This window comes from Parasteatoda tepidariorum, chromosome 8 (assembly GCF_043381705.1).
Source record: "Parasteatoda tepidariorum isolate YZ-2023 chromosome 8, CAS_Ptep_4.0, whole genome shotgun sequence".
NCBI lineage: Eukaryota > Metazoa > Arthropoda > Arachnida > Araneae > Theridiidae > Parasteatoda > Parasteatoda tepidariorum.
In genome coordinates, this window is record NC_092211.1 from 38,376,240 (window position 1) to 38,403,650 (window position 27,411).

Here is a 27,411-nt window from a genome sequence, read left to right on the forward strand (position 1 = left end):
TGTTACTTTTATATAAAACGAGATATATATTTTTACTTTTAAAAGAAATTTATCAAATTTGCTTAGTTATTATTTTAAAACCGGCTAGTTATTGTTGCTATAACTTTATTACATATTTTGAAGTTGTTATAGTTACATTATACACTTGTTTAAATAAAATGATAAAGTAATTCGAAGTGTCCTAATACTTAATATTTAATTAGCATAGTTCTGATTCGATTTATAATTTTGCTTTGAAATCTTTCTGAAAGTATGAATCTTTCCTTCTTAGCCCAGGCTCTGATCATGTCACCTAAAAGGGGTCAATATTACGTGGTTCTCCTACTACAGCCGTTAAGTGATAAACCCTGAAATACAAAGCTAGGTGTTTCACTTTGTTTGGTTGGTGTATATGTTCATCATTGCATTTAAAGAGATGCAATTTAACACCAATGTTTATTTTTGTCCTTGAGAAACACAAATGATAAATTTCGGTGAAAACAAACTTCAAAAACGGGCATTGAACAAATGAAAAGGTAGTTTGCGAGTCAGTGATAATATGCGTGCTCTGTAAGAGAAGCGAATTCATCAGACCATTATGTCAAATCGCAAGTTTAAAAACTTGCACATTAAAAATCAAAATCTTATCCGTTCTCTTATCCGTTTGAAATAAAACTTTTTTCTACTTTTTAAGAAAGCAATTTAATAAATTAGAAACTCTTACTTTGAAAAACAGAGTAAGAGCTGCAACATATGACAAATAAAAAGATAAAACTGGTTACTTTTTTAAATATATAAATGAGGCATAAACTGTACAAACGTATGCCTAAATCTAAATTTCCAAAATAAATAAATATTTTAATATTTATATAAACTAAGTTTAAAACTAGCTCTCCAAAAAATTTATGCTTTTTGAAAAAAAAGTTAAATTTGTTATATAAGTGTTTAATGAAGGTAATCTCAAAAAGTTAACTGTAATAAAATTTAAAACATTTTCCAGTCCAGAATAAAATTTTCATTTGAAGCATTATTTGATAAAAAAAAATGCAATAAAATTGAGCAATTACATTTTATTTGAAAAATCTTTTGATAAAAAGAAAAAACAAAGTTTCAACAACTAACAAATGCAGAAATAAAATTTTCATTCAAAGACTTTTTCAGAAACGAGCCAAAATCATTCGTATTCATGCAGAAACACTGTTAGTTTTCTAAACCTTACATCGATTCATTTTTTCGAATTTCCGAGTAACCCTTCATTTCTTTTGTGCTAACCCCCAGGATCCCAAACAGGAAAAAAAGAGGGGGGCCGGGTATAAGGGTTAGAATATGAAACAAATTCCTCCCTCCCCTAGTTTAGGAAAAAGATTTTCTCGACATTGTTGAGGAAATGTAGACTGAAGCTGTATTGCAGAGTTCCCGTCGATCAATCTTTTACATAAAATGTTTTATACATGCATGTCTCTAAAAGTTCTGCATAATGTATTATCTTTTTAAATGCCATTACAGCTTCCCGTTCACACTTCCTGTAAAAAGTAACCTACACTCCCGCCCCCTGTTAGAAGAAAAGAGAATCAGTTTATTCACTGTTCGTTTTATATTTGTCGACATCTTCTGCGTCCTTGCAATCTAACCCAAGCAGAACTTCTCTGACTTTTAATTCCAGCGTCTAAATTATTTATTTATTTTTTTCAAATCCCATTGTGATTTTTTTTCGCTGTTCAAATTTTTGTGCTCCCCTTTTTTTCCCTCTTTCTGGTCACCAGAGCTTTGCATTTCTTATTTCGTTGGGATAGTATTTTTGTCGACATTTAAATTTGGAAGAAAAAAAAATATTTATCGTTTTTGTTAATATGTTCCCTTGTGTGATTCTTTTCTCTCTATTTTGTTCATCGACAGGAGGGTTTCAGGATATACGCCTCGGGATAATTCTTTTTTTCTTGTTCTGTTTATTTTATTCTTTAAAGATAATGCCCATTCATAGATTGTTATCTTTTTATCTTGACTTAAAATTTTATTTTTAAAGAAGTGTCCTTTCAGAGCGTTTCAGCTATTTCATTTCGGGAAACATTAAAAGAATTATCGGCAATGTCAATTTATTTTTAATAACAGTTTCAGACTGAGGAAAAAGTATGGTTAAACAAATACCAGAATATGGTAAAATTTATATTGTTCCAAAAAAGCTCGGTAATTTTCTCCAATGAGCTTTGGTGATGATTTTGGTAAAATTAACAATAAAATATTGTTTTATAATTTACGATAAAACTTGTAAGGTGTGGTAACATTTGATAAATTATCATGATACCTTTCAGCATGGTATGAAAACTTTTTGTTTGGTTAAATTTACTTTTTGATTTGGTAAAACTTTTAAATTTTGAAAACCAAAACTTCCGGTAAACATATAAATGTTTATCTGGGAATGTCACGTCCGTACTATAGAGTAAGATAATTTTTAAAGGAATTATATTCTCCATGCAATCAGTGTGAAACTGGCATTATTAATTTTTTTAAAACAAATAATTGCATTTATTGTTATTTCTCGCAAACATTGTTTTGTTCAAAGTTCATTTTTTTAAATATTTTTTCTAAGCTAAATTCCTCACGTAAGAAAAGCACAAATTTATATTATTTTTCTAGCATTAATGGAAGTCTTGGTAAGTTTTAATAATCCACTCTTATAAATTGAAACATCAACCTAGTCTATTAACTGTTAATTTAGCTTTGGTTGTTAGGATTCTCCAGTTTTGATCGATCTTATAAATTCCTTTAAAATTTACCCAACTCATGGACAAAGGTTTATCATTTTCTTCGAAGAATTTAATTGCTTTATACCATTTAAGCTTCATAGAAATCATTGGGCATGGTTTTATTGTTTCAATTTCTTGCAAAATATTTCCAGTAAGGCATAGTTTAAAATTTATTTTGAGTAAATTTTTGAAATAATCTATTGATAAAATAATAATTCTATTTAGTAACAGAGTTATACTAGTCAAGTCACCAAGTCTTAAGCTGCTAACTTATATTTGATTGCCATGATTTCTTCAGTCTCGATCGTATAGCTTCCTTTAAATTTCATGCAACTTATGAACTAAGGTTTATTATTTTCTTCAGAGAATTTAATTTCCATGTATCATTTACATTTTGCACAAATTATTGCTTATGGTTATTTTTTTCTAAATTTCCTGCAATTTTTTTTCAATAAGGTACAGTTTAAAACGATTTTTAGTAAATTTTTTAAATATTTAAATGATTAATTATAATTTATAATAATTCTTAATTAATAATAATTATTAATAAATTATTATTTATAATAATTCTGTGTAGTAAAATACTAATACTGTTTTTATATTATTTCAGAAGCGTAATTTAAAAGCATTTTAAGCGCATGCAGAAAATAAAATTATATCGGCTCCAAAAATTAAATAAGAAAAATCCTAACAACTTCTGAAGCTTTTCAATCATTTCAAGATTCAGCAAAAAAGATACTTTGAAAGTGTCATATCCCGAAGAAGTTTGTAGCTTAGACAAAACATTATTATCAAATACTACTAACTTCAAAATTTATCTGACACAAAGAGCTACTTACTTGCTGATGTTTATATGTATGATTAAATGTTTTGTTAAAAAACAAAAATATACATTTAAGCACTGCGTACTATAATTATTTATAAGGAAAAAACGTTATGATAATACGTTACAGTACTATGATACGATAAACGTTAATTGTTTTTATTCAGAATAATACTCAATATTTGGAAAAAACAAGACGTTTATTGAATTAACTAAATCTTCCTCTCCACTTCATTTAACAATAAAAGCACTTTTGTCAAACTTTTATTGTAATTCCGTCTCGATATTGATTTTTCAAATGTTTTTAAACTTAAATGGTAATTTTCCGTATTTTCCACATTGCTTCAATTTCATTTAGCGACAAGGGTATATATATATATATATTGATAGATGCTACTACATTTATATTCCTTGTGTCTACCATACCGTTCATAATTCTGTTATGACAAATATGTTAAATATCCATCTCATGTCAATCAAATATCATCAAAATATGCACGGTAACAAAATGCATTTTTCATATGCTTCCCATAACTAAGATATAGTAGTGTTTCCTATCCGGTACATTAATTCCCTAACAGTGATCTCTAATGTAGGGAAACACATCAAAAGACAAACGACTATTACGCACAGAGCGGAAAAGCAAAGACGATCATTCTTGCTGCTGCATGTGTGTGTCTGCTCATCATTTTTTTATTTGTCTAATCGATATATCAGATTGTTTGCGCCCCGTATCGATTGTCTCAACTAAGGACGTCCATCAAAACTAACAAATGAGGCACAGCTGCGTTCAACTTTATGAGAGAAAAATCCTTAGGAAATCCTTAGAAGTCCGGATTCTCCATCTTGGAATCAGAAAATCATCAATCTACGTAATGACTGAGAGAATTAAGATTCTAATGTTCAGACGATTATTTAAACAGCTTCGCTTTAGAATAAAGACTAGTTTGCTAAATATCGTCTGCAAACTTGAAAGGTTTGAATTTAGTTAAATGACAGGAAAACGGATAGGATATTGAACATTTGAAGACAAATTAGGGAGGACTTAAGTGTATGATAAGTATTACTTGGAATCAAAAAAGCTTGTAGAATATTTGCAATTATCCTAATGTATCTAAAATTAATTGTACAGTTTAAATACGTACAAAAGTTATTGAAAAATATGCGTTGTTTCATACAGTATTAAAAGTAATTATAATGTTAATGTTTTAGCACATTTTTTACATTAAAATGTTTTAACTTTGGTTGAATAAGAAAGTATAACTTGAAGCTTTATCGAATACGAAATACACAATAATACGTTTCAGTACAGGAATTTATTATTTGCTAAATCCTTTTTTTTTTAGAAAGAAAGCTTTTCGAAGTTCTTTTGCAACGAAAACTGAAATGTCACAATATATCACCTTAAACCCGAAAAACAATTTTTATTTTCAAAATATATTAATTTCTAGCTATAATGACTTGATTGATTAAGATGAACCAATTTAACCTAGATTTAAATGCTTGAAATATTATTAATTTTTTTAAAAGAAATATCGTCAATTTGGAATTTTTCATTCTATCTATATTTTATTATTAAAATAAGAGGGAATAAAGGACTAAGAAAACATAAAGTATTCATTGTTAGAATAGCTTTTAAATGATCAAAAATTTAGATCCCAAGCAATTTTCAAACTCCAAAATTTTGATTTTTTATTCAAATTCATCACTTTTTTATAATTAACATAAAGGATGATAACCAAATAACCAAAACAGTATATTTAAAAATATACTTACAGGTTTTACAGAATTTGATATTATCCGTAAACTGCTATTATTAGTGTTCTGGAGCATTGCAAATAGTTTCTATTACTTTTTAATACTAAAGTAATTGTTGTGACATTTAGCAGTTACAAAAATATTCACTGCAAAAAAGCAAAATTTCTTGTGATGATAGAGCCTTCAATGAACAACCTCACATCAATTAGTTAAATTTCTTTTGAAGCGCATACATTACGCACATACATCCTATTTCACACAAACAATATTGGAATACTGATATTCTTTAATTTCTATGTTCTTATATAAGTAAGTAGATATTAACAAAACTATCNTCCTTTTTTTTTTTTAAACTGTTGTTTGTTATTTTTTTACTTATTATTCCCCCCTTTTTTTTTCATATGTCTATAATTTTTCTTTGTTTTATTCTACTTTTTGATATATGGCTATTTTATTATAATATTTGAACGCCCTCATTTTAAAAATGCTTTCAGAATTATAGTGGTATTTAAAGAGGAGAGGACTACTCATTTATCTTACTAAACTCATTTCTGTCGATGCAAATTTTGCATGTGTAAAAAATGCATCAATTCTAGAAGTTACTAGCATGATCTTTAAAATCACGTCAATACTTTTGCTATGTTAAATGTTCCAAAACATTTGCTGCTACACAAAATTTTTTTTGCATTGAGTAAGTCTGCATGTGCTCTTATTATTTTGCCACCCATTTTTTCATAGTTAAACATTTTTTAAAAATATTAAGAAGTAATTTACAATCGAAATTTTACATTTACTTTATCGCCTCAAACAAGGTATTAATATACCAAAGTGATTTAAAACAGAAATGCTACAATTTTAATCTACTTTGAGGAAGCGTAATCATTATAATTAGCAAGAATTAGATAAGTTTAAATTAAATGTTCTGAAATTACTCTGACAGCTCTCATTGAATGACTTCATATTAAAATAATTTTTATATAACATAATAAAATTATAAATATTTCATGTGTTAAACTCTTCGTTCCGTAAAATCTATATTTAATTCATAAAATTCAATTAAATTAGAAACAAAATTAACAATTTGCTGAAGTATATCTAAATCTTTTTTAAAGTTCATATTTTATGTAATATTGAATCATTTTTACTGTAATATTATGGTGAATACGTGACTTCTTTTAGTATTCTATGTTGAAATTATGCATTTATTGTTATGTGAGCTTTTCATGCTTAATCTTTTATGTTTTATTTTATGTTTGCATAATTTATAAGTTTACATAAAATACAGCGCATGATAAGCTTAGTGTATTTTCTATAAAAAAATCATCAATTAGGTAGTTAAAAATATTTATAATTTTTTTTGAAGTACGCTTAAAAAACGTAATGAAGACTGTTTTGCTTTCACAAAGGCGCATCTTCCATTTGTGGTAATTTTATAATCGTTAGTGGTAGCTTCACTTTAAAGCCCTAGCATTTAGAAATGATGTGATAATTATGACCGAAAAAAACACAAGACAATAGTTACAAAAAAGCCCTTTGTGTTAATTTGACTAATGCACCGCATTCCCCGAGGAATGTTCTGTATGTTTTGAGAAAAAAAAATTAAAAAAAGTAAACATTAGCTTTTGTAATTATAACAATAACTTACGAAAGATAAAAACAAACATTTACTAGATGAAAAAACATAATTGCGAGGTTCAGGTAAATTAAAAAGTAAAAGTTACTTAGTCTTTCTAGCGTATCAAAGATCTGTAGATAAAAAGTTACTAATAGAAGTTTTAATTTAATCTGTTATACATTTGTACTTGAACTTATTTAAATTTCTTGGGAAAATAAAGAAGAACTGAAGAAAAGAAAGGTTTTAATCAATTAACATCTTTGATGTTAATTGATTAAAACCTTTACCGATATATATATATATATATATATATATATATATATATATATATAGATATATATATATATATATATATATATATATATATATATATATATATATATATATATATATATATNATATATATATAATATATATATATATACAGTAGATTTTACTCCAAACATAAATTTATAGTCTATTAAAACTACTAACACTATATGGCTAGCTGGTATGCTTATATTTTAACTAGAGCTTTGAGTCCAATGATAATATGTGCTAAAATCTTTTCCTGAAAGCTCTAATCAGAATGTAAATTTGATCGGATAAAATTGCCAAAAGAACCATTTTCTGACTAGACCCCTTTTAGCCTAATTAGAGTGTTTAAAATTGACCAAAACTGAATTCATGCTCAATATCTTGCCTCTTTAACGCCAATAAAATTCGAATATTTTTTGACGAAGTAATTTTACCGGTCGAAAACTATAAAAAATAAATAATAAAATAAATTTATAATAAGTTATGTTTTTAAGGTAAACAAAATGGCGAAAACTATTTACTTTCTAGCATATATAAATTGAAAATGTAGTCTATACAAGAAAAATCTATAAAAAAAAAAAATCTATGCAAAAAAACAACAACATATTTATTGAAAGTTTTCACAATTTTATTTGGCTTCATGTAATTAGTTTAAAACTTAGAGAAAGATTTGTTTTTTATCATAGGGTGTTAAGTATAGTCAAAGTAATTTTGTGATAACTTTGAAAATACAATGGAACAATATAAATAAAAATTTATTTTGAATAAAACCTTAAGCAGATGTTAGCATTAAAAATCTTTAATGTAGTATGTAATATATACACGCTTTTTACTATTTTCATTGTTAAGTTATTTAAAGTTAAAAATATAAAAGAATGAAGCTTTTATGCTATTTTATTCTTGAGTTAAGTTATTCAAAATTATTGTTAGTCTAAAAATCAATAACAACGTATTACAGCAATGTATTCAAGTATTTATAAGTATCAAATAAAAAATTATTTTAAATAGTATCTAAAAGATGGCTACTATCTCAAATTATTTTATTGATTTCAAATCTGACATTTTTGCTATAGATTCCAAACGTTAAGATGAATATTGAAAAAAAAGGCTAACGTGTCATATCTGAAGCACTGAAAAATGATCAACAAATTCCATAGCATATAAACAAATGCTATAGAATTTGGATCAAGAAAATATATTTTATTCTTGAGTGTAATTATTCAAAATTTTTGTTCATAAAGCAGTCGGAAACAAAGTATCACAGCAAATAATTTGCAGAGAATTTTCCAAATATTTATAAATCCCTTATAAGCTGTTATTTTAAATAATATCTAAAATAAAGATAGCAACTACTAAAAACATTCTATCGCTTCCAAATTTGACATTTTAGCTATACATTCCAAGCGTCAAGTCGAATATCGGAAAGAAAGTAGTTAATAATGTCGCATCTGAAGAAATTAAATAATCGACAAATTCTATGACATGTAATCAAATTAAAATATTTTCTGGAATTTTTCGGATAAAACTATGGAATGTCGAAGATTGATATTAGAATTGAATTTGGTTAATTATATTTGTTACGATATTTACTGTCATTAGAAGTTAGAGATATATAAAAAAAATTCCGGATAATTTCTCCTGTTGCGAAGAATTTAATCTACGAATTCCACTAAACAGTTAACTCTCATACAACCCTCAAGACGTCAATAAAACTTTGTTTAGACGCTCTGCCATATCAAAGTATTTCTTTTTTTCCATTTTTATGGTCCTTTACTCTCTTTAGAAGTTGAATTTGTTTCTTTTAACGCGGAATCCAACGTGTCCTGTCATGTTTTATAGCTCTTGGGGGATGAACTTGATCTCATTTTGTTGCTAAAATGGTTCGAAAGTCAGGATTCTTCGCTGTAATTATTTACTTTTTTTACTAAAAACAGAAATAAAAGTAAGTAATTTGTTGAGGTCGAACTTTAAAACCTTCTAGTAAGACTTTTTATTTTTTTCGAAGAGTCGTAAATTTTTCCATACTTAAATCTTGCTTTTTACTATTTTGATCAATTTAACGCTTTGATGTGATGAAAATATTCCGCAGATTTTATTTCGAACAAACTTTACTAGCGGGTCTGTATAATTATGTGCATCGTTTCTAAAAATTTTGATTGCCTTTAAATAGTTTTCATTCGCTTTTTTATTTGATTTTTTTATTAAAAATTAAGAACGTATTTATTTGAAATTTTTACATATTAGATCTTTTACATCATGTATACTACATGATTTTTTATTATTGAATATGGCTTTTAATTTAATGCTTAGATACGAAAATGTAAATAAAACTGGAAATATCAAATACATATAATTTTCTTTTATTTACGTACATTGTTCATTGAGACAAAAAGTATGGTCAAACCTACCCAAATATGGCAAAAAAAATTGTATTTCTGTCTCTATGGAAGTACCATTTTTGGTAATTTTTACCGAAGATTTTTGGAAATGAGTTGGTAAAGCTAACAATAAAATATGGTTTTGCAATTTGTGATTAAATTTAATTAGTGTGGTGAAATTTGTTAGATTTATCATGATACGTTACAGCCTGGCATAAAAACCACTAAATTGGATGAATTTACTTATTCAATTTTGTATTTTTTACTAAATGTCTGGTAATAAGGAAGATTATTTTCAAAACTAGATTTTCCAGTCAACTCTTATAATATGAATGGAAAAAGTACCAAGTGAATGAATGAAATACCGCATACATTTTGGTTTCATTTACCAGAATTATGGGCTCTTACAAGAAATTTAATTGCCATACAGTATGGTAATTTTACCAGCAATTTCCTCGTCGTCTATATTAAGATCTAGATAAATTTTTACATAAATTTAGATTTTGCGTAGAGGCTAAAATAGGTATTTANAAAATAATTGGTTTAAGTACCATACATTTTGGTTTCATTTACCAGAATTATGGGCTCTTACAAGAAATTTAATTGCCCTACAGTATGGTAATTTTACCAGCAATTTCCTCGTCGTCTATATTAAGATCTAGATAAATTTTTACATAAATTTAGATTTTGCGTAGAGGCTAAAATAGGTATTTACCTAAACTTTATTTAAATATGGTTGAAGCATAAGCAGCCAAACTAGGTTTACGATTTTCCATTAAGTTTCATCGTCATGATTAAGCAAATAGAAATGAGAAGTATTATAGATGCTGTCACAAATCGGAAATTTGTACACAGTCTTTCAAAAGTATTGTTTTTTAAGCATATACGGTTAACATATAAACATTTATGGCTAAATTATATATATATACAGTTAAAATATAAACGTTTAATCGGATTTAAGATTTTACATAGCGTTGTATTTATCAAAAAGCAAGGAGAAGCTTTATTGACGCTGTTGCAAATCGGAAATTTATCTTGAAACTGCATCGTCTTTCACAAAAAATAAGGTATAAGAATTGTCAAGTAATAGCTGCTTTATTACACTCAACTCTTTGAAACTCGTCCTCACGATTACTCACATCTATCGTGACACAAGTAATCATGAGGCTTATCCGTATGTCACAGGCACCACGCCTGTGACAAGGAAGTAAAATTATTATAATTCTAATGCATGACAGGAAGCTCATTTACATAAAAAGTTATTTACATTTAAATGTTTTGCAGAGAGTTCACTTAAAATTTCAAATATACCTGAACTTAATAGAATAAAATATTACTACCCGTATTTTTTAGCAATGAAAATCGATTCTTTTCAAAATTATCAGCGGAGGGGATAGGAATAATTTAGAACAGTAGTTACCAACTGGCGGCCTGCGAAGCCTTTTTTGTGTGCCCGCGAACTAAAATATATTAGTTGTCATTTTTTTGCTGTCAATTTTCGTAAAAAATCTGTTCGGGCTTAAAAAGCTTTTCTTTCGTAAAAAGAAAACATAATTTCTTCGTTTCCGTGAAATGTAACAGACCAACAGTGCAAAAAAATTTATTTCTCAGGTAAAAATCTACTTCTTATTTTAATTTGTAATTCAATACGTTTGTTTTGTACTACTTGATAAAAATCTGACAGTAATATTTAATGTTTTTTCAAACATAAAAGAATCCTATATAAATTTTTTATAAAGCTGCGGCCTGCCATTTGACTGGTGCTTTTAATTACGGCCCCCGACCTCATGTAAGTTGGAAAACCCTGATCTAGAACATATGATTTCTACAGCTCATAGTAGAATATGCTCGTAATTTTAATTCCCTTAATTTCCGTATTGTTACTTTAACATTTTATGTCTTTTACTGAACCCCTGGAATTATAAAAGGATGTGAGAGACTTCTTTCGTAAGATGAATTGAGATATTTTCGTAAATTGAAAACAAAATTATGTATCGAATTTATGCTCCTCTCACTGTAAGAAAAGAAAGTAACTTTTTACTTTTGTAAAGGTCATGCTAAAAAGTGTATTGTAGTGGCATTCTCCATCAAATGAAAATTTTTAAATTGATGCAAGAAAATAATTATACAAAAACAGAACAGCTATTGATCTCACAGGGAAAACAATTGGTAGCTCTAGAAGAAAATTTGAAAAGAATTATTTAATAGTTGTGCAACTCGATCTCTTGACTTCATATCCACCTAGATTGAGCAAAAAAATGAAAAATAACTCAATTGAGAAACCTTTGATCTTAACACATGAGACTTTAAAATTGTATTTCTCTGAAACTATAAGACCGATTTCGTACAAAGTTTGCATTTAGTCATATGCAATTACATGCATTAAAATGACGTAAAAGCTGGTAGATCATATAATTAAAATTTCTTTCACTTACTTAAGTAAAATAATAAATAAATATTAAATATTATTATTTTTAATGGAATTATGTTTAGATAAGCAAATTTTATAATTTCTTCCCGAAAAATTTCTAAGTCGCTTGAAAAGGCGAAATACACTAAAAAATAAGTACATTAAAAAAAAAAACACTTTACAAAAGTGCATTAAGGATTCCAAACTTTCAACTGCCCTCCTGACCAAACTATAGGGACATTATTTTCAAGATTGCAGTTATTCGTCATATTTGATGGTCAAAAATACAAATCATGCATACTCAGAGAAAGTTCATTTTTCTGTCCAATTTCGTAATATAAAATCAGTTCTAATAAATTAGCATATTTGAGGTCACCTCCGTGAGCCAATAGGATTAAGTCTTTGCGCGTGAAAATGTTTTGAAACAATATTTCATTGTTAATTTCATCAAAATAATTACCAAATTACATCGGTGAAAATATCCCGCATTTTGGTGGTCCCATAGTGCCAGAAACATAGTTAAATTTCACCATATCAAATTTTACCAGTTTTGACTATACTTTTTATCCCAATGTAACTTGTGCATACTGAAGTTAATTTTAAGTTAAAAATATAAAATGTGTTTCATTAAATAATGTTAATCAGAAGTTCTATTATTACTTAACAAAATAGTCAAAGCTTAAATTTTTTTCATATGGTCAAATTTATTAATAAAGATATTAAATGTTACAGGAACGTTAAAAAATATGAATTGGAAATTTCCGAAAATGCAAAAAAAGCTTTTTTCTGATGAAGTAAAAATAAGCAAAGTGAAAGAAGGAAATAATATTGTAAAAAATATGATTTGCTTTAAAACTTTATCAATAAATTAGTGCTATTTTATCACAGTTATAGGGTATGATTTCCTTTCTTTAAATAATCTAAAATTCGAAGATGTTTAAAAAGCTATAAAATTTAAAATGACAATATATAAAATAAAATAATTTGCTTTCTGTCCACGACTTTGCCTTTTTTGCAACAAAAATATTATATAAATGCATGAAGTTAAAAAATAAATAAAATTAAAATTTGATAAAAATAATTTCTTTTATTTTTTTGATAGAGATGCTAAGAAGCCAAAGACATATTTTATTACAGTTATTTATTAAAATCACTTGAAAAACATTTTCATTGTATCATTAAATAAGTCTAGAAAAAACAACTTTTTTATTCCATTCTAGTGAAAAGATCTTAGATAGAAGAAAATAATAACATTCGAATTATGTTGGTTAAGCCTTTATTTAAATTACTTTATTTTAGAAATCTTTATTAGAATTTCACTTTAAAATAAGAACTTGGATTAAATTCATAAAAGCAAGTAATTTTTTAAAAAGCATTAAACTCAAACGTTATGTGTATTTCACTTTATCTCTGCCATCTTTGAAATAAAAGCTTAAAAAACTTTCTTAAAGCTCTTTCTCTTTTCAATAAAAGTCATTAGATCTTTTATGTTTTTATTACTTGCTGTCAAAATTTATATACACGTTGTTTTAAAAATGATTCTCTTTGGCGGAAAATAAAAGAAAGTATTCTGATTTCTTTTTTATGAGATTCATTATTTTTGGCCGATGAAAGCCAAAAAAATGAAAAATAAAGTTTTTTTTATGATTTATTGTTTTGCTTATTTTTTTAAAAAAAAACTTTCTGGATATCTTTAACTTGTGTTCAAAATCTGAATTGTCTGAATTGTATGGCTATTTTATGTGTGCAGTTGATGTGTGAAGATTGACATGATTTATGAAGTATTTTTTTTAGTAATTAAACAATCTCTTGTTTCAACTATACGTAACTGATTATTTAAATTATTTGCCCATATTGTTTTTTAAAAAGTACAGTTAATTACAGTGAGATTAAACAGCATTGTGTTCATTAAATATTAACTATTTATCGACTTTTTCTCATAAATTTCTATTAAACATTTCTTTTTTCAGTATTCACCATTTTCATTTTTAAAAAATATAAATAAACATTAAAAATTAAGTGGAAAGCGGAAGTAATTGATTTTATTAAAATACCCTAAAAACAAGAATCGCTTTTTTTTAGAGAAAGGAATTTATTGCACATTTTTAAATGAAATGCTCTGTGAATATAGTTATATATATATACACCGATCACATGCTTTTTGTGTTACATATATATAAATATACCGAATAGCCATTACATTATGACCACCCTGCTAATAACATGCAGGACCACTTTTAGCCCTCAAAACTGCTAGCACCCGCGGTGGCATTGATTCCACAAGGAGCTGATAGGTAGTCTGAGGTATCTGGTACCAGGCGCTCATCAACTGGTCCTGCAATTCCCTCACATTGCGAGGGGGTAGCATGGCAGCACGAATTTGGTTTTCCAAGTAGGACCACAAATGCTCTATTGGATTAAGGTCAGGTGAATTTGGGGGCCAAGATATGACTTGAAAGTTCCTGGAATGTTCCTCGAACCAATCCATGGCGATTCGACCTTTATGACATGGTGCATTAACATGTTGGTGAACACCATCCCCCGTAGTAAAAACTGTTGCCATGAATGGGTGAACCTGGTCTGCAACTATGTTCAAGTAGCTTACAGACGTCAGGGATTGTTCTATGAGGATTATGGGTCCTAATGTGCCCCAGGAGAACATTGTTCCTGGGCGAGAAACCATGAATACTTGGGCGAGCCCATTGTTATAGATGGAGGGTGGTCATAATGTAATGGCTTTTCGGTGTATATGCATATATATAATTATATATAATGCTCTTTTTCCAAAATTTAAAAATTTATCCAAGTCTTTTTTGAAACACTTTTTACAGTCACACAAAAACATGGGTCAATGGGCGGAATGTTTGACCTATCCGGTGATGAGAAGTGTTAGCAAAAAACATTAGATGTTAAATTTGAATATATGAACTATTTTCTCTAGGTAGACGATTTTTCATTTGTCTATTGCAAAAAGTTTGTTGTAGCGTAAGACTCAGTCAGAAAAAAAAATAGAGTTGACAAGAGACATTAAGAGAGATTTAAATCAAGAATACGTTCAATTATTAAAATTAGCCTTTAGAAATGAAGGCTCAACTTGCATTACAGTATTCATATGTTTTTATTTTATTTTATAACCGTCTTTGAACTGCCGCCCCTATTTTGTTTAAGACTATTAGAGTCAACTTCGTAGCCTTGTAATTTTGAACCAAATCCAGAAGACAAGGAGATTTCTGAATCAAATATTCGGAGAACGTTGCCTTCGTGGAGGACTTTTTGGATGGAACTAACCTGCATTTGCGTTACATGGAGAGGTGAAATACAAAATCTCCTACGAATAGCCTGATAGCATGAGGATACTAGCCTATAATCCGTCTACCATTGAGGATATTTTACGTCAGCACAGTGGTTTGAGATAGACTGGTGCAGAATTTGTATCGACGAACCATCACTGGGATTCGGACCCGGATAATCTCATTGGAAGGCGAATGCTCCATTCTCTGAGTTTCCACGGCTGGTATTCATATGTTTAATAAAACTCCGCAGAGGTCGTGGTTCTCCTCAGGAGGAAAATCGCACAGGTCGTCCGTTGGCGGCTACAATCCCCGATAATGTGCCTAGCAAACGGAAAATATTAGTCGATGATAATGCTGCCGAGCAATAGGAAAATCAATGTAAGTGACAAAAAATTAATGGTTGAGTATTTATATATTACACATTTTCGTATGACAAGCTTCATATTTCAATAAAAACATTTAAGCAGTTTTAGCCAAGGAAAGAAAAAAAGTTTCTAAATTGCTTTTCTCGAAACTTATTATAAAGCAGTTACCTTTTTTTCTTCTTCAATTGTACGCGAGAAAAGCTGTTCCTGTTATGGGAAACTGAAGAAATTTAACATTGTTTTATTTAACACTAGCAACGCTAGCAAACTTAACATTGTTGAAAAAAATGAGCTACGCCATCAAACCAAAAACTATTCATGAAAAATATCACGCGGAAAACATTCGTCTTTGGTATCCTCATTGCTTAACAGAGCAGTATAAGGAGGAGGAGTGAATCAGAGTCGGCAAAAATGGCTAAATTACTTAACGATGGTGACTGCCACATAATTTCTAATTTCATAACTAAAATGTACATATCACTGTTTGATGGAATAATACGTGAAGAAAGTAAAGTATGAGACTTTAAAGATGATCTCTCGCCCAAAAAGGTGAAAAGACAACGTACCTATAACAAAGAAATGTGAGTCATTTTCTTCAGAAGTATAGTACTGGTCAAAGCCATCAGGTTGGGCGGACAGAAAGAATTTACAGATAACTAGTACGCTAGTAAATGAATCTCAGAAAGTCTTCAAGAAGTGAATTTTAACGGATTATGCTCCACCACTAGAATGCATTTCTTCATTCACCAAAATTGATAATATAGTTTGTTGACGAAAAATACTTGTTCTTTATGTATATGTAATATAAGTTTTTTTTTTTTTGAATTACGGGTTGGACTGCAAAATGCTTAAATGGGTTGGACTGCAAATGCATTTTGTCATCAATTTCGAAAAATAGTTAGCTTTAGTTTCTTTCTTTTTTTAAAACAAAAATTTGTCTTTGGAAGCACGTCTATACTGGAGTAGACTAACTTGAAAACTTATAAAAATCTGTATATTGCATCCGTAAATGTGTATCCGTAAAGTATAATTAAAAGTATGTAGTTTTATTCTTAAAACCGACTATTCATAAAACTATTTCACATTAGTCCCGTAGAGAACTCAAATTAGTTGCAAATGTTAAGCCTATTATGCTTTGAAAGGCATTACATATATGCTTAGAAGTAAACTGACAGACATTTAATAGACAATTAAAATAAGAAAAAGCTTCTCAAGAAGAAACCGGGAAAGATTGCTCATAATTTGACTCTTCCCGTTTAATAACAAATATTGTTCTTTTGCAAAAAAAAATAAAAAAAATAAAAATTTCACACAATATACGAATTTATTCGTAAAAAAAATTACAATTTAAATCAGAATATGGTATATCTGCCTTGTGATTGAGAATTATTTTATAGTTTTTACAAATATGAAGTTAATAATTCCGTTAATCTTTTGGTTATTCTGCGGAAAATAAATTTTAAAGATTTAATATAATTATATTAATTTCATATCTAATAAAAAGGAATAATTTGGAAATTTGACTGCATTCTTAAATATAACAATGCTCTGATTGAAACACTTATTCGTCTATTTAAAATGATGCACTTAATAAAATATGTTAAATATTAAAATATTTCGAATTTATAATGAATAAAATATGTTAAATTTGAGACTCGTAATGCATTTTACGATGCAAATGGATTTTAAATATTCAAACTACTTGGATTTCTTTCTTTTTCAAAAAAGCCCTTCTATACTTTATTTTTTAGGGTTTCTACAGTGCATCAGATTTCTGTTATGTAAAGCTAACCAAAACACTTCTTTCTTAGTTTTATAAAAAATCCCAAAGGGAGCTTTAAACTTAATTTAATGCATTAGAAATCAGTTGAATCCAACAAGAGCGCTTAGAAGAAGAGAAAAAAAGGAGGTAAAACAAAACAAAAAGGTTACGCCAAAAGTGCAAGATTGTTTGGGGAAAAAAAAGAAGTTCATCGCACTGTAAGGAAGCAAAAAAAAACTCTTTTAGGTTTTTCTTTCTTAAAAAAAAGTCTTAGGAAATTTCGTAAGTTTGGGTAACGAGAACTTGTTTAGTAATTAAACATAGAAGGATCTACTGAGGAAGCTGGCTTTTTGTTTTTGACTTTTTGCTCTATTTGCAGATTATAAAGTAGCAAAACGCCTTCTGTGTGCTTCTTAGAAATTGCATAACTTATTTGGATTATGCATTTTTTTTTCAGTATTCTTTTTTTTATGGTAAAATGCATTAATAATTAAGAGGAGAGTATACTTTGGTAACGTGCTTAAGGTAGAATAATGATATTTTCAGAAACCTTAAAATTACGTTTATTGCCCTACATATTTGAAAATTATTGCCTTAATACCCAAAATAAAATTTGCAATAACATTTTGTACATATATTGTATGTAGCAAAATCGAGTGGAAAATTGGCTAAAATTTTTTCTATGATATCTTTTTGTTTTTATAGGAAAAAAACCCTTATCCTATATTAAAAAAGCTCATCATAACACATTCAGCTACTTTTAAATGTAAGCTAATTATTTGCTTAGTGAAAAAATTTAGCCCATGTTTTTAAGACAAATTTTAATATATTTTTTGTCTTTTCTGAAGCTTGTTTCACTTCATCATTAGTAAATAATTAAATATGAGATAATTTATGCTAAATTTATATTGAAAAAATAATTTCTGAGAACTTGCTGTGCATATTTAGGGACTACGTATGGGTACTATTCGAATATTATTGCTTTGAACTCATTACAAAATTCAAAACTTTATAATTTACTCGAAATGAGTAGTTATTCACTGTAAAAAAATCCAGATCAATTTATGGTAAGAAGTACCGGCACTCAGGGTGCTGGTACTTTTTACCGTAAAATCCCTTTTTTTACCGGAACTTGTAACGGAACAACAATCTGACGTACCAAACTTTTACAGTAACAATTACCATAAAATAACTGAATCAATTTAATTAAATAAATATTACTGTAAACATTACTTTTTACAGTAATAATTAAATAAATATTATTAAATTATAATATGATTTAATTGAAAAAATATTATTGTAAAAATTACTTTTTACAGTAATAATTTCAATAAAATCTCTGAGTCAATCTAATAAAATAAATATTACTTCAAAAATAACTTTATTATACTTCATGGTCAAAAGGGATTCAATAAGTTTGATTTTACATGATTAACTAGTAGTTTACTTTTAGTAACTAGGATAAATTTTATGAGTATAACTTTCGCTAGTTTGACTTTTTTCGGCGATTGGTTTAATTGATGATAATTTGCTAAAGATTAGTTTCAATGGTGAACTTCATTAAGTTTCTTAAGATAAATCATTTGACTACCCTTCCTACCCACATAAAAGAATTGATATTATTGATATCCTATATAGTTTTGCCGAATACCATTGGCATCATTAATTAAATATGCAGTCTAAGCTCTTTAGAATAACCATAAACTATTGCGACCGATAAAATATTCCTTCATAACTAAAGATTATTTGACAAATTTTACCAAAAAAATGTTTCATATTAATAAGAACTAGGGTAATTAAACAGAAAAATTGATTATTACCCAAATTTTTTTCTATTAATAATTACGTAAAATCACCCTTTAAAATACTTTTTCCAAGATAAGGAAAAAAGCCTTAAAGTACCAAACAGCCGTTTTTGACAAATAACATATGCCAAGATAACTACAGTTATAGTTATACTATTATATAACTATAGTTATCTTGACATATGTTATTTGTCAAAAACGGCTGTTTGGTACTTTTTTTAAGGCTTTTTTCTTTATCTCAAAAAAATTATTTTACAGGGTGACTTTACGTAATTATTAATCGAAAAAAATTTGGGTAATAATCAATTTTTCTGTTTCATTACCCTAGTTCTTATTAAGAAGAAACATTTTTTGGTAAAATTTGTCAAATAACCTTTAACTATGAAGGAATATTTAATTTTTTTTTTGCAAACGCCATATAAAGACCTTACTTCATAACGTATGTTTTTTCCCAGACAGCTGGATTCGCTTTTTCGAATTTTAACATAATTTATTTGCATTTCATCAACTATTTATTTAAAAAATAACTAATAATTACAATAAAATAATTTTAATGTGTAGATATTTCATTAAGTTTGGTTTAATAGCTCGAATGTACCCGAATCCTAAACACAATTGAAGGATGTTTCTTAATAAAGTTTAAAACATCCCACATTAAATTTAAAGCTCGTCAAATAATTCAATATTTTATTACTCAAGTAAATTCAGGAGAGGGTTGGAAAGTTTTCGTTGGCTGCTTTAATCTCTTTTTCAACTTGGTAAAATAGATAAGGTATTATGTTTAAAAATTCTTCATCATTAGTAACTAATCGTGGGCAATAGGTCTCCCGGAAAATTAATCGAAGAGTTGCAGGTAAGCGTCCAATCAGCGCCAAGTCCATGAGCCGAGGGATTTCGTTCCCCCTACCCCACATTAGCTTAATGATGTATCGACCATAAATTGGAAGTAAGTCACTAGTATGGTTATCCTTAACAAGCGATATCTTCCAACTAAGCCTTCCTCTATCTCTTGCAAAAATGATCAAACCATTCGCTAGGGGCCTACTAAATCTACCAAGTATTACTGAGATTTCAAATCTAGGAAGCTTACATAACGAATATCTATAAAGAATGACGATGAAGAATTTCTGCTAATTTAGATGTTTTGGCTTCGTACTGATTTCATAGTTACAGTTTTGCACAATAAAAACAGATTAAAAAGTATCATGTATAAAGTATATAATAATGTATTAATAATGCATATAAGAATTTTTAAATGCCTTATTAATTTCTGTATAATTTACGGAAAATTATGCAGATTTTATGTATTACAATGTAAAAAATTCCAAATTAAATTACGGTAAACAGCATAGGCCGTCAAGGTGCCAGTACGTTTTACAGTAAAATCCTATTTTTTTACTGGAAAATGTTACGGGACCAAAAATTTCATGTACCGTAATTTTTTCAGTAAAATCACTGCATTACTCCGATTAAACATATATCATGGTATAATATTTTACTGTAAAAATAGATTTTACGGATGATGTAAAATGCAGGTACTTTATTCCGCAATTTGATCCGGAATTTTTAGCAGTGTAGGTTTGCTACGAAATTCACGCCATTTTCATAAATTTTCACACTCCGCATTTTATAAAATATCTTTCGTACAATGTTTTTATCTTCCAAACGAGGATGTGGTTTTTTACTAGATTCTATGTTTTTTTTGTTGTTGTTAGAATTAATTCAGATTAGAATATTAAAAAGCATTGTAAAGCATTAAAAAGCATTTTCGACACTTTCTCCTCTTACGCTTTAATAAAGGTTCTAAGGCCACGAAAGCTTCGCTCGGAATTTGTGTTGAGTACGAAAGAGTGGGTGTCAAGTTAAGAAATCGAAATTTTAATCTCAAAGATGCATTTCCTTTTAGCTGTGCATATGAGTTTGATAAAGTAAGTGTAAATAAAACTTTGCCCGTAAATCCGCACCAAAAAACAACTAAAAAAGGAAACTAAAAAAGAAAGTGGAGAGCTTCCACATTTCAAACTTAAAAAAAAAAAATTTAAAAAAGAGGGGAACTATGCTATGGAAGTAGCATTCTAATACTATTATTTTTATATTAAGCTCAGATTTATTTTAAGAAAAGAAATTTGAATCGATTATTTTTAATTATTTCTGGTGAAAAAAACTCGATACAAATAATTAAAAAAACCTAATTCCGGTATTAAAATCTAATATATACGGTATTTATTTCATTCATTTGGTAATTCTTTCATTCACGTGATAAGGGTTTACCAGAAATTCTAGTGTACAAAATTGTAGCTTCTATTACCCTATATTAAGTAAAAAATACGAAATTGAAAATAAATTTAAATGATTTTAATACCATGCTCTGAGGTATCAAGATAAAACTACCAAGCTATACCACATTTACGGAATTTTATCATGTATTATAAAACCATAGTTTATAGCCAATTTTATCAGAATCATTACCAAAGATATTCTGTAAAAGTTACTAAGCAGTTTGGTGTTCCAGTTGAATCAGATGCAGATACACGACATGAGATGATAAAGAATACAAGTAGTTAACCAACCATTTTGTAAGTTTAACTGACGTCTAGCTAAAAAATTGGCTAAACAACATAATAGCTTTGTAAAAACTTAAGACTTTACAATAGGTCATGTGTTCAAATTCCATTTTAGTGATTAATTTAGTGATTAATTTGCTATAATTTTTACTTACTACTACCAATTTTAGTCAAACTGAAATTGACTTACCGAGAATTATTGGCGGATTAGCACAATGTGGAATAAAAGTGGGAAAAGTTCCAATCTGAACAACAGTTGCGGTGATATCTGAAATTACAAAATATATTTTAGATTTTTAAAGAAATGAGATATTTATTTCTGTAATGTATAATGTGTCTTTAATAATAGTAAGGAAACATTTACTAGTTACCAAATGGTATTTAAAATGATGTTTCTTATTACCTTTAGTTCGAAGAGAACGATAGTTATCACAGTTATATTTAATCTCTCTCTCTGTATATATATATATATATATATATATATATATATATATATATATATATATATATATATATATATATATATATATATATATATATATATATATATATATATATATATATATATATATATATATATATATATATATATATATATATATANTATATATTAAAAAGAGAAAGAGAGAGATATCTTCCTATCAATAATTCGAATCTTCAATTGGTTTTTATATCCAAGCTACGGGTTTTTTGTGACATTTTTAATCTATTTTTTGTCGAAATGTACAAATTTAAAAACGTTATATAACACAAGATGTCGAGTAAATGTTGTGACTAGCTAGTAGATGATTAAAGGCAAATCATTTAGATTAAAATTGCATAAAAGCCCATGCCCAGAAATGTCATCTTGCGAGGATAAGGGAGCTTCCTTATTATGATCTAATCAGATATACACAAAGAAATGGTTTATATAATGTTTTTGTATAAACTTGTTTTATAAACTTGTACTAAAATTTCCTAAAAAAGTCATTTAAAAATAAGTAAAAAAATCTGTAGCTTAGAATCTGTAGAAAATTTAGAAAATCTCCTCATCTGAATTAAAGATTAAGTATATGTATAAATACAACAAAAGTATTTGTTCCCTAGTATAATTTTAAATTTTATGTTCAGATTAAGAGGTATACTAAATCACTGTTTTGTTTTCTAAAACCATTTTATTTTTAATTGTTACTGAGATTTAATTAATTTTTGAATCATGCTATTTTCTATACCAATAATCATAAATTATAATACCTGTAACTTGTAATTACAACTTAAACTAAAATTACTCATAGCGTGAAGAAATTGTTATTATTTATACTGGGGTTTGAACAAAAAATGCAATACTGAAACACTACAATAAAGAAAAACGAATTAAGAAAGTAGACTGTTTCAAAGAGCAAGTATATAAAAACTCTAAACTCTGTAATATTTTTAAAAAAATGAAGTTTTTTGAAACTTTCATAGTTTTTTTGGTTACCAGATAATTAATTATCTATTTACTTAATTTAACAAGCGTTTTATTTTTTAATTTACGTATCTAAGAGTTTTCTCCCCAGATTTCATTATAGAATTTATTTTATTATATAATTATGCTGCTATTATATTTAACAGAATATATTACGCACAATAGGTGTACGACATGAGTTTTAAAGCATATGAATTTAAAGAAACTGTTAAATAAACTGAAAGAAGACAAAAATAAGATTTAATAGAATGATATTAAACAAAACTATAATTTTTATCTTTTCTTATATTTCAAAATAAAATTATAAAAACGCGTGTAATAAGCATTATAAGTTGATAAAATCATTGAAAAATTATCAAAACATGATAAAATTATTAAAACATATATTTGTAAATTATGATGCAATAATAAAAAAAAATATTTTATTTAGTAACTAAAATGGTATCTTCAATGGAAAAGGGGAAAAAAATAGACTATGATTTTATGTTTCTAAAAAAAATATCTGGTTATATAATAATCTCATAAGTTATTTATTAAAAGTTGTGGCAAATTGTGTATTAATTAATATAACAAACATCTAGAGAAGCTAAGTGTTAAATAATAAATCACAAACATGTGCGAAAGTTTACATGTATACGTTAATGCCAAATTGAAACACTTTCTTTTTAAACCGAAAAGATTAAATTACAAGTTAAATCTCTCTTGAATTTTTAAATACACTATTCGCAATATTTAAATATTACAAAATAAAGTTTTAAATAGAATTTTTCACTATTTACATAATTGAGTTATTAATTTTTGATGCTCATATTTAAAGAAGTTTCCGAATACCGACGTTTTATCGCTAAAGGTTATTAACTAATTGCAACGTTGATCGCAAATCATGAACTAATATATTATGCAAAATAAGGTGGAGTAAATTAATAATATTAACTGCCTGGTTCGTTTATTGCGTGTTTTCTTGTGAATGCTGTAGCCGTATTTCGGAGGAAAGTAATTATTGCAGTTTTTTCCATCGAGAAATAACATAGTTACGAACGAGGTATGGGAATGCTTATGCATTTTCGTAATTAAAATGCATTGCTATGTCAGAACTCTAATCACCAAAACTATAAAAAATAATTGCGTTTTTGCATATAAGATGCTTTTCATCTTTTCTTATTGTAAGAAGGAGTAATAAGTTATTCAAATAGTTGAAATTGTTTTTCTGACACCTTTTATTGCGATTACATTTCAAAATTTTAACTACTTGTTTTTTATACTAAAAAATGCTGTTTTTAAGATTTAAAAATAGGGCTTATGTGTCTTAATATATATGTATATATATAATTGAAATAATCTTTTGTTTAATGCATATCTAAGAATTGGCGGAGCCCAAATTGAGCTCCGAAATCTGTGTGTTTGAGTTTTTATCCGAGGAAAATTGTATAAATTTGTCCTTTTTCCTTGTATTTTTTTAAAAATAAAATTTTGCATTTATCTTAAATTTGTTAGTAATTTTTATTTTGAATTAATGAAGTTTTTACGGCATTTTTTTTAAAATTCATATAAGTTTCACTCTGAGTCAAAAGGATAAATGATTTCTTTTTAATTATTATTTAATAAATGTTTCTAAATTTTAACTTATAGCTATATATAGCTATATTTATAGCTATATAAGCTTAACTATATAGCTATAAGCTTAACTTATAGCTATATTTATAGGTTGAAGTTAAAAGGGGTTTTTCGTAAATTATTTTATATAAATTAAAAGCAATTTCCCGAAATTTTGAAAGAAAAATGACTTTTGTCAGCCATTGATCCATGATATTAACTTATGTTCTTAAGAATAAATTACTAATTTTCGTCTATGTAAATGTATCTCAGATAATTGTTATAGTTATTATTTATAATTGAATGCTTTAAATGTTATAAATTGAGTTTACTGTTTTTATCTGATAAAAAAGTAAATTTCAATTACTTATTATTGTTTTTAAAGTAAGAAATAAATCATATTTAAGAAACATGCTTGGTTTACTAACATCAATGTGTTTTTTTAAAGTATTTCCCTAATCTTAGTTTATGTTGAGCTTCAATTCTTCTTTTTCAAAATAAGTTCTTATGCTTGGAATATACCAATAGTTTTAACACGACAATTATTTTAATCTTTTTAAATGAAGATGGCTCATTTCTCGACTAAATTAACATTAATCTATATAAACTTTGGGTTTCGTATTGGTTTGGTAAATTTTCAGAAATCTCGGGATCAACTTTGCTCCATAATATCGATTTTTTTTTTGTCAATAATGTGGTTCAATTTTGTCACAGTTTTGCTTCAATCTTAACTAGGTTGGAAATTTGATCCGAGATTATGTTAAAGTTGAAACATGGTTTCTTTAAATCATGTTTAAGAAGTACGATAAAAAATTTCCATTACAAACAAATTTAGGCTGCAGAAAACTGGAACTACTTTTCAGGTATTTTTTGCTAAAGTCATTCCCCCAAAATTTTAAAACTATTTTTTATGAAGACATTATTGTTTTTTAGTTCATTAAATTAATAGTAAAGCAGAGTTTAAGATTCTGAAACTTAGTAAAATAATTTTGAATGTAACCTACGCTTAACCATTAAATTAAATTAATTGTTTTTAAAAGCCGGACAAAAAAATGTCAAAAATAAATTAAGTTAAACTAAAGGATTTCTTTTTGTATAATATGTCTAATCAATTTTATAAGCAAGGATATTTCTTATGAGTTTAATAGATTTTATTATATAGATTTTATTATGCAAGATATTTTAAAACGGTGACAACTCATACATTTAAGTTACATTAAATTCAGTAAAAACATGGAAAAATTATTTTCTGTGTCAAGTAAACAAGTCCTCTTTTTTTAGGTAATATGTTTCAACACTTAAAAAAAGCCAAACTTTAAAAGATATTTTAACATATAACCAACTATTAACCTTTAAGTTATAGAAAATACAATAAAAAGAAATGCATTAAAAAAACTGTCAAAAATAGTTTTCTGTGTTAAATGCTTTTAGATAGAGGGGAGCATCTGTAAAAGGTAAGAGAAAACTGATCTTTAATGCAAAACCTTTCAAGACTTTACCTTAGTAAGAAAAGTATAGAAAATGACATTTTAATGGCATTGTAAGCATTTCGATGCTTCATTTTTGCATTTTCCAGTAATAAAAAAACATAGATATACAATCTAGGAATTCTTTAAAACTAAAAATAACATAGATACCCAATCTGTATTTTCAGTAGAAATAAATTTCTTAGGCAACAGAGAATTACTCCTAAAATTCATGCAGATTTAAAATTTATACATAATGTAATTTTTTTTTATAAATTTAAATTAAATATTCGTTGTTGTTGACTTGTCTATATCAATGCTAAATATTTCCAAATATTAGGAGGATGCGGTTTGCGAGTTCTGGAGCCTGAGTACGGTATAGGAAGTACTCTGGTGGTGAGCTGGGTTTAAAAAGTGCAGCTAGAATGACAGTTGAAAAATGCTGTTGAAAAATAAGTTGAAATCTTTCGCTGACCGGAGCCGAAACTTTTCTTAAATATCGATAAAACGTCCATACTTCAGATAGTAAAACCTCGTAACCATAGACACTGCCGCTGCTTCAGACGAATGGGGAAGGAAGTTCTTTCCACAGACAGACTATATCTGGTGATCTTGAGTGGATAGATAGTTTATGTCCTTGAAGCGTTGTATTCAGAGTCTTGCTAATATGGAGTCGTTTCTATAACAGTTAAGAACTCAAATCGAAAGTATTTTTTAAAAAAAAGAATTCCTCCAAAAGTTCTTTCTTGGAAACTGCATTTGTGTCTGCAGAGGTGATGATGGGGGATTGATCCAACTCTCAGGCTTCCTTAGCAAGAACAGCTAAGCACATATTTACCTTGATGCCCAAGTGGATAGGAATCTACTGGATGGTACAGTTTTTTTCGATTTTCTTTAAGAGATTGTTGATGTTGTGGGTAAAAAAATTTTCGCCATTACAAATTGCTTCTCGAGTCAGAGAAAATGGCTAGTCCTTCTGTTGTGAATAGCGTAAGAGGAAGTATTAAAGAATTTTGTGATTGCGATCAATTCACTAGTGAAATTCGAAGATATTATAACTAGAGTTTAAGTTACATAAGAGTTTCATATATTATTTGATGTTACAGTTAATA

General features: G+C 27.5%; 1 long non-coding RNA gene across 1 annotated transcript in view; it reads right to left on the minus strand.

Annotated features, from left to right (window-relative positions):
* Window positions 1-27,411, minus strand: part of LOC139426265 (uncharacterized) — a 91,934-nt gene that overhangs the window by 14,506 nt on the left and 50,017 nt on the right. The window contains exon 2 of the long non-coding RNA XR_011637510.1: window positions 21,984-22,061. This is a non-coding gene — a long non-coding RNA (uncharacterized lncRNA). The remainder of the gene's footprint in view (window positions 1-21,983; window positions 22,062-27,411) is intronic.